General features: G+C 41.5%; 1 protein-coding gene across 10 annotated transcripts in view; it reads right to left on the bottom strand.

Moving 5' to 3' along the window:
• The window catches only part of DGKG (diacylglycerol kinase gamma), a 213766-nt gene extending 200886 nt beyond the window's left edge, over positions 1 to 12880 (bottom strand). For 9 of the 10 annotated variants that reach the window (XR_013757270.1, XR_013757271.1, XR_013757272.1 and 6 more), the window contains exon 1: positions 12347 to 12880. The gene's annotated coding sequence lies outside the window, so the exon portion shown is untranslated. The remainder of the gene's footprint in view (positions 1 to 12346) is intronic. The other variant, XR_013757278.1, reaches the window with a different exon arrangement.
• Between the last annotated feature and the right edge of the window lie 2217 nt (positions 12881 to 15097).

Raw genomic sequence — 15097 nt, 5'->3', positions numbered from 1 at the left:
TCATAGCAGCCCAATTCACAATAGCTTGATTGTGGAACCAGCCTAGATGCCTTTCAATAGATGAATGTATAAAGAAACTGTGGTACGTATACACAATGAAATATTACTCAGCCTTAAATAAGAATGAAATTATGCTATTTGCAGGTAAATGGATGGAACTGGAGAATATCATGCTAAGTGAAATAAGCCAACCTCCCAAAAAACCAAAGGGTTCTCTGATAAGCGGATGCTGATCCATAGTTGGGGGCAGGGGTAGGGAAGAAGGAAGGAACTCTGTCGTGCATAGGGGTGTGAGGGGAGGGGTGGGGCGGTGGGAATGGCAAGGGCAGTAGAATGTAGACAGACATTATTGCCCTATATACATGTATGACTACCCTACGGGTGTGACTCAGCACCATGTTCAGTCAGAGGAATGAGAAGTTATGCTCCATTTGTGTACAATGTGTCTAAATGCATTCTACTGTCATATATAGCCAATTAGAATAAAAAGTGCTATTAAAAAAGCTAAAGGACTAGAAATGAGCAAATCTAAAATTAATTTCACTGTCAAAAAAATGGAAGAATACAGACTCCATAAACAGTGTGAATGTGATATTAATCTTAGCTGAGAATCCAAATCATACTCTTATTTTGAAATAAAAATCACATATAACCTCATCACCCATCTATAACCACAATTAACATTTTGCTATAAATTCTTTCTAGAATTTTCCTGTAGGCATATACTTTTTTTTTTTTTTTACTTTCAACTTCATTTATCTCTTTTTTTACTTTTTTCACTTAATGGTGACCATTATTTGGTGTTACTAAACATTTTTCTACACACAATACTATATTCCATGGCTACATATTATTTTACTATATAAATAGACCATAAATTATTTCCAGTTCCCTTTTCTTAGTATTGTACTTTTAATTTTTGCACATCACTTTGTTTTAGGGGTGTCTATGGTAAATAATTTTTGGTACTGGGAATCGAATCCAGAGGTGCTGTAGCACTGAGCTACATCCCCGGCCCTTTTGATTTTCATTGTGAGACACAGTCTCACTGAGTTGCTGAGGCTGGCCTTGCAATCCTCCTGCCTCAGCCTTTGCAGAGGCTGGGATTACAGGTCTGTGTTACTATCCTGGCTTATTGCCATTTATTTTAAAAACTCATTTCTAATGGTTAAAAACTATGGCTTTGCTATGTTTGCTTTGAAGAAGTTGCTGAGGCTTTATTTGTTACCTAATACATAATTAATTTCTGCAAATGTTTGATGAATTCTAAAAAAGAAAGTTTCACTCTCTGCATTCTGGGTACTATACAGCATATGTATCTTGGTGGTATTAATTACATGATGATGTTCCTGTACTTCTGCTGTATGTTGTTTGCTTACTTGACTTGCAAAAGCCTGAGAGTGGCATTTCTCTGTTTGGGCTGCAGTAATAATTGATGCATCCATTTCCATGATAGTTACCTGGGCTCTGTGACTGGGCCTCTTTATTTAGGTAAGTCAACCCTTCCTGTATGAGTTAATGATATTTGTCTTGAATTGCATTCTGTTTAATGTTAATTTCATGATTCTGCTTTAGTTTTTGTTTGCATCTCCCTCCTATACCTTCTCTTGGCATCATGCTTTTTAATTTTTGCACATGATTTTGTTTTAAGGTTGTTTGTGCAAACATCATGTAGTTGAATTTTAGTTTGGGGTCCAATTTGAAGCCCTTTATTTAAATCAGGTGATTTAGTTCATTTATATGCATTCTTATAACTCAGGAGTTTGGTATCATCGTTTCCCTGTTGCTATTATTACTATTTTGAGTGTTTTCTAGCTGTTGCCTTTATTTTCTTTAGCTATGTAGAGTTTGTTTCCTTGGACCTTTTGGTCTGTAAGGTGGATTAGTGGAAAAATAAATTCTAAAACTATTAATTTCTGAATTTAAGTGTTGAGCATGAAATGACTCTCAGAATTGAGCCTAGGAATTAACATTTTTTCCACTTCCCATCCTTCCCTACTGACCCAAACACCAGTCTTCTCAGGCTTGAAAAAATGTAACCTGGGGTATTAAACCCAGGTCCATTGCTTCAGAATTTTTTGTAACTTTGCATATCTGTTCTTGGAATATATTTTACTTTTGTGAGCAATTTTTAAACTTTTTTTAAAAAATTTTTAAATTTTTTAATTGGATTTACAATTATTATGTAGACATCTTTTTTTTAACTGGCTTCAGTACTAATTGCCTATTCTTTCCCCTCTTATATCCTCCTCATACTTGGTTTGATTTTTGATAGAATGCTGTGCTTACTAATTCCCACTAGTAGATTTTAAATTCTGCAATTGTTTCTTCATTTCCTTGTGATCCCTCCATTTTTTCATTCATATTTTGAATACCATGCTTCATTTTAATCTTCTGTCTTGTAAAAGCCATGCCTTCTTCCTGTCCTCTTATGAAGACTCTAGTCTCTTGAAAGGTTCTTTCAGGTCCAGCTGGAGTGGCTCATTTTCATACTGCATGCTATTCTTTGCTCCCTTGTTTTGCATTTCCCTCAGTTCCTATGCTTTACTCTTTGCTCATTCATAAAGAAGGAAGTGTTCTATAGACTTGGCAATTGTCAAATAACAAGTTTTTGGTCTTGTTCTCACAGAATGTTGAAATCAAAGAGTGGCAAATGAATGTGTGCACATCTCAGACCTGAGTCGAGTTTCAAGAATGTATTATACTAGAGTAACTATACTTCCATTTTATTTTCCTCTTAATGCCAGAACAATTTCTACTCTTTAGAATGTATCATGAATTTCTGTTTGAATGGATCAAAAGATCTCAATATTTTAAACACATATTAATAGCTATAGATGCTTTCATTTTTAATGTAAACTCCCATATATTTTCATTTCATTGAGTTGCTTATATCCTTAATACCTCCTTTATATATTCATTTACTTTTGTCATTCAATCTGCTGAAGATTGATAGAAATATGTTAACATTCCTCTGCAGTTGTATTTTGCCAATTTTATTTTATAAAATTTGATAGCTGTCAATCAGAATAAATATTCATGATATTATAACTTCTCATAGATTCATTGTATCTTACATTCATGTTTAATGTTTTCTGTATTAAATTCTACTTTGTTTAATATTAACATGGTTTTCCTTTCTTTTGTTTGCATTTTCCTGGTACATCTATGCCCTCTCCTCCTTCTGTCACATTTTGATTAAAACAACATATATTTAGAATTGGTTTTTGCTGAATTCATGGCTCTTCATCTTTTTATAGAAATGATTAAACCACTTACACTTAATGTTATAACTAATATGTTTGACCTCACTTCTATCATCTTATTTTATACTTTCTATTTTTATGTTTCCTTGCTTTTTATGTTTTCTTCCTCAATATTTTCCTTTTGATTTTGTGGCATTCTAGTTTTATATTTGTCTACACTTTAAAAAACATTTTTTTAGATGTTGATAGACCTTCATTTAATTAATTTATTTATTTATAGGTGGTGCTGAGGATTGAACCCAGTGCCTCACACATGCTAGGCAAGCGCTCTACCCCTGAGCCACTACCCCAGATCCTTATCTACACTCTTTAAATCTAAATTTCTCTATGTCAACAATGAAAAATTACTCAATGTTTCCCACAGTATGAAATTACAAATTTAGCACTTCTATTAAATTTTTTAGGAACCTGAATTTTCAAAAAGTAAATTTTTGAAAATTTACTTTTAACTGATATGTTAAAAACAAAAATTATATTAATGGGGTACCATGTAATGTGTTGATACAGGTATGCATTCTGTAATGTCTAAATCAGGTTAAACACATTTATCTCCTCAAATGATTATCATTCCTTTACAGTGGAAACTTTCAAAAGGTGAAAACTTTCAAATCTTTCTTCTAGCTTTTCCAAATATACAGTACACCACTGTTATCTGTAGTCACTACTGTACACTAGCACACCAGAGCTTCCTGCTCCTACCTATCCAACTGTAAGCGCACACACATTAATCCACCTTTTCCCATCTCTCCTGTCCCCCATTGTCCTTGTCCCTGCCTCTGGGAACCCCCATGCTACTCTCAAATTCTATGAGATCTGTTTCTTCAGAGTCCACATATAAGTGAGATAATGTGGTACCTGTCTTTTTGCACCTGGTTTATTTCATTTCAGGATTTAACCTGAGTTTTAAGTCCATGTTTGAGTGCTTTTGGTTATTTACCTCTTATCTTTAATATTTCACCTTTTCCTTCCCAACTCATTAATTTCCCTGTTGACCAGAATATTTTGAGTAAACAACTTTTTTCAGTACAAAATTTCAGTGGCTTACTTTCTGGATATTTTTTTTCTTCACATATTCCTGAAGAATATTCTTTTAAAATTTTTTTAGTCGTAGATGAGCATGATACCTTTTATTTATTTGTTTAGTGGTGCTGAGGATCGAACCCAGGGCCTCACATGTGCTAGGCAGGTGCTCTACCACTGAGCCTCAACTCCAGCCCCAGAATATTCTTGAATATGGAATTCTGGGTTGTAATCTTATGACCTCAAAATTCTGTAGCCATATAGCTCAACTTCCTACAGATATTTAAGTATTACAGAATGTTGGACACTTGTTAGTTTTTTCTTTGAAAATAAAATATTATTGTTCTGATTCCATGCCAGTGGATTTTTATTCTTATAATTAATAACTGTCATCAGAAACATACTTTTAATTTTCCTGGTACACCGGGAATAATTTTGAACAAAACTCAGGAAAATGTTTCTATATTTTTTTATTGCAACTTTTCTTTCTTTTCCTGTTTTCCTTTCTAGAAAGATTCTGTATTTGTATATTTAGCCTGCTGAACTGCAGCCTCCGTGTTTGTCACTCATTATTCCATTGCTTTGTGCATTTTCCATCGGTACTGTAAGGATGCACATTCATCTTGAGTTTTCTGCATTGTTCTAAAGTTCATGCTTCCATTGCATGATTTTAATTCTGCAAAATGGTTCATCTATCCAAATGTATCTCCATCTGGATCTCTCTCTCTCTGACACCCCAAATTTAACCTGCCCTGAGCTGAACTCATTATCTAGTGCCACTCTGCTCCTGTTCCCTGTTTCTCTTGGTTGATGCAATCACCATTCTCCCAGGTGCGCAGGGTAGGAACCTGGAAGTGCCCTCGATTCCCCTCCTACTCATTCCACTCACATTCACTCAGTTACAAGTTCTTTCCAGATTCTGTCCCTACTTCCATGCCCAGCGTCCCATAAGCAGTCCTGCTTCCTTCCTCTCTATTCTCTTTCTTACACTACAACCTAAGGGATTGCTCTAATATTAAAATCCAACCATGTCAGTTCCCACTTAAAATTTTTCAGTGCCTCCTACAACAATTTCAAGAATAATGTGTTGGACAAGACAAGGGCCCAACTCCCACCTACATTTCCAGACTAACTTGGGAGTTTCTGCTCCAGCTACAGTGAATCGACAGTGACAGTGACAAGAACTGCCTCTGAGCCTTTGCTTATACTGTTCTCTCCACCTTTATGTTTCAGATCAAGCTCATTTACTCCAGAGAGTACTTCCTGATCTTCTTGGTTGGATTCTTTCCCAGGTTGTAGAGGAGACCCACCCTTGACTCTCATCTAAAGATAACACTGCATCATATCTGTTTCTGGGTGTGTTCCACCCAGCTGCTAGAAACCCCTTTGGTCCTCCCCAGAAATTAGTTCTATACCTAGTACAGAAATAGGTGCTCAATACAAATTTGCTGATTTAATATTGGTTTAATATTAGTTTCATGGTTGAGCAAGTCTCCACAGGAGAGCATCTGTTGTGATTTGCATGACTTAGGGATTTGAGACCGTATGGGCTTTGGGGAAGAAAGGACTATCTCTGGCTGTAGGAACATATGGCTACTGGCTTCCTAATAGTTAAGAAAGGTCACTTTGTGATCAGTTGGACATGCTGGCACAAGAAAAGGGAAGACACTGGACTTCCACCAGTGGGTTTCCTGGGGTCAGGTTCTGGGGGTTATAAACACCCCTGCTGATGGGACTTTAAGATGGGGAGTAAGGAGGGACTGGATGAGAATACCCACTTTATGTGACTCCCAAATGGAAAGAGCACTCTGACCCTCGGGGAGATGGAGACAGTTTCCTATACTTGATTTACTTTAACCAAATGTGGGGAGACCGAGGCAACTGGTGAAGTGCTGTGGGCTGCTGTTACAAGACAGAAGGGTGCAGAAAAGCCACCAGGGAATGAAAACATTCAGGCCAAAACATTTCAAGCATTTCAGCATCTGAGGATCAAAGTGGCCTTCCAGATGTCTGCCTGCTTAAACAGCAGATCAAGGAAATACCAGCAATAGAGAATCTGGTCTTTACCAAGAACTTTGATAAGATTCCTCTGATAGAAAAAAGAGAAATGTGAACTAATGGTAGTATGACAAGTTGAATACATGTTCTAAATAAGTGGATTGGATTATTTTCTATCTTTACGGAGTCTATAGTGAAATGACTCAAAATCCTGAAATCTTAGTCATTTTTATTGATGACTTAGGCAAAGAAGGCATGCTCATGAGATTGGGGCATGGCTGGAAGGGACAGTGGAACACTGGAGAGAAATCACAGAAGTATGTGAGCAAGCTGGCAAGACAGACTGAACCGAGTAAGACAAAATGAGGAATGAAAGAAGTTGTTCCATCTGTAACCCAAGTATCATCTGTACCAGCATGGGGTGGGGGTGAGGGAATGGGTGAGACAATTCAGGGGTGAGTTTTAAGGAGAGGTGGGTTATTTCAGTTGATACTAAGAGCAACAGGTGTCAATGATATAGATTCCTAATTGGACCTTTGAAGGTTTTTTTTTTGTTGTTGTTTGCTTTGGAAATTCTTTATTCACAGATTTAACAACTTACTTGTGCAATGAAGAAGTTGGGTAGTCCAAAACATTAAAAATAACATTTGCAAGTGCACTAGCATTACTTACAATGATTGGCATATTCACCACAAAGTTTATCTTCTACAAAGCAATATTCTTTAGCCAAATTTTAGTGAAAGTTTATGGGAAAGGAAATTTTAAATAATTTAATATTCACATTTCACTTATTTGTCCTGCCTACTCCCATGGTAGGTGTATGTCCTGGGCTGGCGACAACTAATAAAATTACTATTTCAGTCATCTGCAGAACTTTCACCTAACCATCCGACATATCCATACTGCTTAAAGAATGAGAGCTCTTTTTTAGACCAAAGAGGATTTAAACAAAAACAGGAAATGTGGTATGAAGGAGTGATAATCTCACTCTTCTCGGTGCTGATTAGTCTTCCCTTGAAAATATGAATTTTATTCTTTAAGAAAAAGAAATTGGCTGGGCATGGTGGTGCACACCTGTAATCCCAGCAGCTCAGGAGGCTGAGGCAGGAGGATCACAGGTTCAAAGTCAACTTCAGAAATATAACGAGGCCCTAAATATCTTAGCAAGAACCTGTCTCAAAATGAAATATAAAAAGGGGCTGGGGATGTGGCTCATTGGTTATGCATCCCTGGGTTCAATGCTTGGTACAAAAAAAAAATTAGAGAAAACCAAGTGATAATGACAGTGGGGGTGCTGCAGCAAGAGGCCCACTAGGCAGGATGGGGCAGTGGGGGGACTTGGCCAGGGAACAGGAACCAGATTACTCTGTTCATGGGCTTTGAGATCCCAGCCAAGCCAATATTCCTCTTGGGAGCTGTGACAGGACTCCCCAGGAGAAGCGAAGAGGACAGTGGCAGCTGGCTCTCTCTCTAAGGTTCTGGTCCTCTGGTCAGGCCACATGATGAGTAAGTTTCTTTATCCCTTCCTAATCCAGCCAGGGACGGGGCCTCTCGAGTCCCTGAGCACAATTTTGCACTCTTGAAATGCAATTCACAAATGATAGTGATTATTTCCCTTGGAATGCCTTCAAAAATATACCTTCTCTGACTTCTTGGGAAGCCAAGATGGTGATAATTCATATCAATAGTACCACACACCGCAATTATTAAGGGAATAAAGCAAAAGATCTAAAAGAATAGACTTTGGAATCATATGGTCCTGAATTTAAAATTCAGCCTCTCCTTCGGGCTTGCCAAACACAGCCAAGTTACTGAAATTTTCTGAGACTCAGTTTCCAGGTCTGTGAGATGGGGTTAATTCAGGTTTGTAGTAATGCAAATATTAAGATAATTCACGTTCAAATATACCACAATATGAGACATGGAGTAGGTGCCCAATAAAGGCTATAACTATTATTTTCATGACATTTAGTACCACCATCCCTCTTTCTTCTTCCCTCCCTTCATCTCCTCTGGGCTAGGCATGATGCCAGTGCAGATGGTATGGTATAGAAAACAAAATGGACATAGACACACCCTTTGCCTGCACCAAGTTTACACTCTAATCAGCATAGTTCAGTTGAACTTTTTGCAGTGATGAAATATTCTGAAAGTGCATTCCCCAATTTGGTGACCAAAAGCCACATGTGGTGTTTATTAAGCACTAGAAATCTGACTAGCATGACTGAAGGACTGGATTTTTAATTTTATTTTTTTTCAAAGATTTAAATGAACATGAAAGAACTACATATGAAAGTAGACAGGTACCTTTCTAAGACTGATCAGGCTTAACAGAATAAAGATGCCTTGAAAGAGAAATGCATACAAAGAACCCAATACAGTGCCTGGAAATTTTTATTTTTTCATTCATCACATTTAATTGTCAGTCATGCATTGAAACAATCTCAGGTGCTATAGATAGAGGAAAGAATTAGGCGTGGTCTCTGTTCTCAGGGAACTCACAGTTTAGTGGGGAATATGCAAATAAGTGATTTCACCACAATGACGTAAGTACACGTATAGGTGCTGTGGGTGCAGCTCAGAGGCCCAACTTCAGTGAGCAGCAGGGGAGGGCTTCTCAGAAGGACATTTTAAGTCCTTAGCTGAGTCTTGCAAAAGTAAATCTCAGAGTGGCGTTCAACTGTATTTACTTCATGTGCAACTGTAAATTGTACCCCAGGGCCAAGCCCACTGCTAGTGGCAGAGATGACTCTGAGGCAAACACAGATTTAGAGAAAACTCATAGCTAGGGTCAGTTTGCTTTCGTCCAAAATTGTGTGTGTGTGTGTGTGTTCGTATTGCCCAATTCGATTCCTTGTCTGCAAGTCACATTTCTTCCACCTGGGACATTTTTGTGATGATGTGTATAACCTTATTTTAAAAATCGTTTTATTAGCAGTTACTGATCTTGAGTGGTGTGTGTGTGTGCGTGTGTGTGTGTGTGTGTGTGTGTGTGTGTGTTTGGCCAAACTGTTACTTTATAAGGAAATATCAACTCCTATTTTGATTTGGTTGTGGTGGAATTCTACATGCATGAATGAGGGTCATTGTAGTTACTTGCATGAAGAAGTGGATGTTATGTTATGCACATTTATATATTTTTTAACATTAGTTTGATTTGCTTAAAATTAATGTGACCTCTAACCAAAGAATTCTGCATATCTTTATATAATATGGTTTCTATAATCACACTTGAGTATATAAAGTAAGGTGATATGTGTGGTTCCTTCTCCCATGGGGTCAAAGAATGTTCATGTGGTGTGGCTTGATCATGTGAGGTAGTGGACAATTTGAGTTGCTAAGGGTCAACTGCTTTCCCCATGACAGAGTTGCCTCTGGTGAATGGAAGTATAAGTTGGTACAGCCCTTTTGAAAAAATTGACTTCTGCTATATGTTAGGAGCTTTCAAGCAGTTGTGCCCTTTGGCCCAGTGATTCTACTTCTGGGAATCTACCCAAAGGAAGTAATTGGAAATGTGTACAGAAAAGACTTTGCCCAGAGTTATTTGTAGTTGTTAATGATAGGAAACAACTTACATGACTAACAGTGTGATAATATTCAGCCAGGAAAACGATTTTCATAAAAGACTTTTGCTGCAACACCAATTGAGAAGAAAAGTAGAGAAGCAATAGCTACAGAGGCGAAGGATCCGCCTTGGGGGGTCAGGTAGGTTGGATTTGAATTCTGGCTCTGCCACTTACTAGCTGCCTGATTTGAGCAAGTCACCTGAACTCTATGCAATCCTAGAAAAATGGGGTTGATAATAATACTATCTATCTCAGAGAGCCTTCTGAGGACTAAATGACATAATGAGTATAAAATGCTCAACGCCATGCAAAGTACATTTACTAGGTTACCTATAAATGTTTGCCCTCTACAGACTGTATAATTTCAAGTCATAAAAATAGATGGAAAAGAAGTATGCCAATATAGGAACAGTGTGAGACCTGGGTGGCGAAATTATGAACCATTTGTTTCTTTGCAGTTTTCAACTTCCCAAATTTTCTGCAATGGACACAAATGACTTTTATACTAAAAGAGTATACAGTCAGATATTTTTAAAAAAGAATTTTACCGCAATGAAAGTACTTCTCTTCCTTCTTCCTCTTTCCCTTCCCCCGAAAGGAGCTGGGGACCAGCCCTGGCAGAGCCTCCCTCACACTTGCACTGCCTAGGCTGGGAGTGTCAGGGCTGAAGGGATTCTTGACACTTTCTCATAGTGTTGTGTGGCGAGTTGAGGGGAAGCTAGAATGAATATCTTAGTAGCCTCTCTTATCTGAGAGTCTACATTCCAAGTTGCTCTGATGTTTATCACCCCTCCCCCCACAAGTCTTGGTTGATCTGAACCAAACATTACATAAAAATGTAATGTGGGAAGGGCTTATCTACCAGCCTCCTACCAAAACCCTCTCAGAAAAATATCTGTCATAGCACCTATAATGCTGGACTTAAACATTAAAGGCAACTGGCAAAACAAACAAAACAACAAAACCCCACTTGGATCACAAGTAAAGCAGAAAGTTAGCTTCGTGGAAGCCACTATTTAATGAGTACAATTTCTATTCAGAGTGGAATTTCTGGCAAATATAGCCCTCTCTAACATGACAAATGGGGAAATACCTTCCTACCTTAGGACATATCCCTGGAATGAGAAGGGCCTAAAGCATAAAAGGGTATGTGCATGCATGATGTGTGTGCACTCAGTTTGTGACCAGACCTTGACATTTGAGCCCTATGATCTAATGTCCTTCATTGACAACGAAGGTGCCCTGTGCTCCAGCAAGTGGCTCTGCCAGCTGTATTTTATAACAGAATCCCAGGCACAGAAATAACCAAGTTGATGCCCCCATCTGGACCAGAGGGGTAGCTTCCAGTCCTGTGCCCTGACTACTGTTCCTCAACATGTCTAGAGGCGACCTCTGGGCACTCCAAATCCAAGACGCATGAAATGAAAGCATGACAGATAGCCCTCCTAGGCCTTCCTCCCCACAGAGAGGTCATCGTATGCTAATGAGGCCTGGGGAGATAACCACGCAACACAGACCAGCCAGACCACAGGTTCACAGCGCTCCCGCGCGCCACTGCGGCGCAGCCACAAATCAACTTGCGCTGCGACAGACCCTCCTGCCGCCTGGGGCGATTGGGGGAAGGGTCCTCACTGCCACCCTGAGTTTCACAGCTGGATCGCTCACGTCTGGGTGATGTCTCCTCTGCCGCGTCCCATGCTTTCCACTGCAGTGATGGCGGGGATGGAGGCGACATATCAGAATCACCTGTAGGGCTTTGTAGAGCTCCACAGCCCCCTCCCCAGATTCTATTCCGCTCGATCAGAGGGAAAGACCTCAGAAGATGCAGGACGAGGTGGATTGGTGGAGTTTGTGAAAGCCCCACAGGTGATTCTGGATGCGCGCCCCTCAAGACACAAACACACGCGGACACATCTTGCTCTGAGGCTACACAGGTTAGCGTTATATTTTCTTCCTGATCCTCCCCTTCTTCATCTGCCAAGTTGTCTATGATGTTCTCCTCAGCTCTCCTGCTGAGCCCACCAACCCAGAGGCTTTGTGGAGTGCGAGAACTGGAGAAGGCACTGGTCTCCGCGGGACTGGAGAAGGCACTGGCCGCCAGACATTAGGAAAAGCGTCTCGTGCTCTTCGCAGCTCTGTGCTCCCTGGAGCGCAAACTCGATACCAAGGAGCCAAGGTAAGTCCAGAAGGGAAGAAATTGGACCAGTTGCTTCAACAAACTGCCTGTAGCAAGGCCGCCTTTCGTTCGCACGCTTTTAGGTTTGGGGGCCTCCTAATCACAGAAGGAGCCGGCGCCCCACCCTGCACCTCTCCAGTGGAGCATCCCTTCCTGCAGGTTTGTGGCAGGTGGCACTGCCAAGGCGGGTGCAGTGGCCTCGTCTGCAGCCTCTTCCCCGACCACGGGACCAACTCCCGCTTTGCCCTCCTTTTCCAAGTTGCTACACCCCGCGCCTCCGGAACTAGAGACCCCCTCCTTCACGACGGCAGCCGTCTTACCTCACTATGCAACACTTGGTTGCGCGGTTGCCTGGGGCACTCCTTTCTTGAGGCTTATTCCCTTACTTGGGAGGAAAGAGGAACCGAGAGAGAAAGGGGACCGAAGCTGGCGGCTAGGCGTCTTCCCGCCCGCGCAGCCCTCTCAGGGGAGGGGGATGGCGGCTAGAGTGCGCGGCGCGGAGATAAGGCGACCCGCCTGTGGTTAGGCAGCTCCAGGGTCTTCCACCTCTGACCGGGGATCCGCAGCTTGAAAGCAGTCTATCTCGCCTGCCCGCTAGTACGGCACTGCGGCTCTGCACCCTGTCCCTCGCAGCCTGGCAAGTCCAGCTGCCACTCTTCACTGCGGAGCCCGGCCCCTGGGCTCAGAGCCCGCCCCCTCCACGGCCCCGCGCGCGCGCATACACACGCTCCACACACAAACACGCGCGCATATACAGACACGTACGCGCGCGCACGCACACACATGAATGCGGATACGTTCAGTGGGAACCTGCGCCCCTTTGATGTAACTTGAGTGCGGGCAGGTTGGGGCTCTTCGTATCCGCAGGGCTTTGGCTTGGTAGGAGGAGTTACGGGCTTAGAGGTGCAGAAAGGATAGAGCAGTGATGGGCATCAGAGGCCAGCTGACCTGGAGGTGGAAGATAATTGTTAAAAAATAAAATCTCCACTGGGTGTTTCCTTTTCTCAGCCTAGAAACCTAGGGGTCAAGTTGCTTTAATATCCTAACCAAATTAGAGAAAAAAAGTAAAAATCAACAAGTTCTCTCTGTTTCCCAGGAACTCAACGTTGTTAGTATTTAAAGTATTGCCCCTGTCCATGGAGACATTTCTCACAACTCTGACCCTGGTGGCAGCGGATTGGTGGCTATTCAACCTGAAAAGATTTTCTCCCCAGGTATGTATGGTGGGGGTGCTGTGCAGCCTTCCAGAGCTGGAGGCTGATGGATAAATCAGGTCTCAGGAGGGTAGTTTGCAAATCCCCTCCCTTGCTTTTAGGTGACCTTGAACTGTTTCTTGCAGAACAAATAGACCAATTTTTTTAAAATGTAGAAAAACACAGAACGGGACTGGGAGTGAAGGGGGAGAGATGGGGAGAGGCCCCACTGGCTAAGGCACTATAACTTGTTGCTGCTTCTCTTTCCATGACGTGAATGTCTACATGGGGGGTGATGGTGATGGTGATGCTATTTCAGCCATGTCACACCAGCAGGATGACTTCTGTCCATTTCACACCACATTTAGAGTCACCAGGAGTTTAGACTCTCATCTGTAAAATATGTGGAGTTTACCAGTTTCCACAGCTGAGAATTCTTTTCTGCTAGCGGGCAATGAAGGTCCCTGGGCCAGGACTGCAGCCAAGAAAAACTTTCTGCAGAGTGCAAAGGCGCCCACGGGCCCTGGGTGGCTGGACATTTGGGGAAGATGCTGCATGTATGAATGTCAAATAGCCCTGAGGACCCCAATGGTCAGTGTTCATACTGAGCAATCTGCAGGCAGGCGGATTAGATGGATGAGGAACTGAAGCCCAAAGAAGTCCCTGAGGTTTCAGATGGTGATGAAAGCAGAGCTGATACCAGAACCCTGTACTCACTTCAGCCTACCATTCACACTTCATCCTATCCCCCTGATTCTGTTTTCAAAGCTCCCTTCAGCTAGTTCGAAATATTATTGGTGAAGGTGCTCTTTTATTTGCTCTTGTTTCCCCTTCACTCACTAACTCATTTATTTCACAACTATTTATTAAGTGTCTGTTACATCTTCAGGCATTTCTCCCTGTCTCCAGTCCTGGGTCTTACTTGGGAGGAAAGAGAAAAGGGGAGACAGAAAAGACTTTAAACTGCTCCAGTCCTGTTCTTTGTCGAGGATGTATCTTCACTGCGTAGGTTGCATGGGTGTGGAAGACTCAGTTCTTGTTTTCCCAGCTCTGTCCTCCATGATGGAAAACACTCTCACATGCATGTCACGAGAAAAATGTTCTAGCCTTGTCTGTTCCTGATTTGTTCTAAAGAAGGTTAAACTGAAGGAGAGCCTGTATTTGACTGAGTATAACGTTAGATTGGAGGATGCGTGAGAGCAGTTAGGAGTTGAGGCAACATTGAGTTTTTCTGCCTGTCAGGATGGAAAGACAATGAGCTGAGTGTGACAAATGGGAAAGACATGTGTAGACAGTATGGAGATTCAGCTTGGCTGGGAGCATATTAAAGAAGAATGATAAGAAACTCTCAGGACAAGGCTGCCAAGTAAGGACTTGGAGAATTGCATTGTTTGCAAAGATTGGTAAGTAGTTTGCTATAAGGTGAGCTATGAAAGTACCTGTTCCTATAAAATAAATCACTTCTACAGCCAAGATTGTTCACCAGTTTGTTTGTGAATGAGTCCTTTGGGGAAGTCAGGCTAGTGCATAGTTAATTAAGCATCTGGGTTGACGCAGGATGAGTACCCAGAATCCTTTGTGAACAGAGGGCTAGAAGACACTGACCACTAGGTTACATACTAGTAACATAAAGGAATAGTGTTCTAAGAGAGATCTAAGCAACATGGAAGGCAAAGTGGAATGGGGGTGCTAAGAAGCACCAAGAAGAAAGGGTAGTGCTCTTGGAAGCAGCGTGGAGGAGACAGGGTTTGGGATGGGACTTGAAAGAAGCAAAGGGATTTGACCCAAAGAGCAGCAGGAAAGGGGCACTCTAGACAGAGATAAAGCAAAAACAGAAATAGGACAACTCATGGTAGGTTCTGGGTCTTCCCAGCAGAA

The sequence above is a fragment of the Sciurus vulgaris genome, assembly GCF_902686455.1.
Source record: "Sciurus vulgaris genome assembly, chromosome: 10".
In the NCBI taxonomy this organism is placed as follows: domain Eukaryota; kingdom Metazoa; phylum Chordata; class Mammalia; order Rodentia; family Sciuridae; genus Sciurus; species Sciurus vulgaris.
Note: the sequence above shows the minus strand (reverse complement) of the source record. Positions and strands in the feature narration are given on the sequence as shown.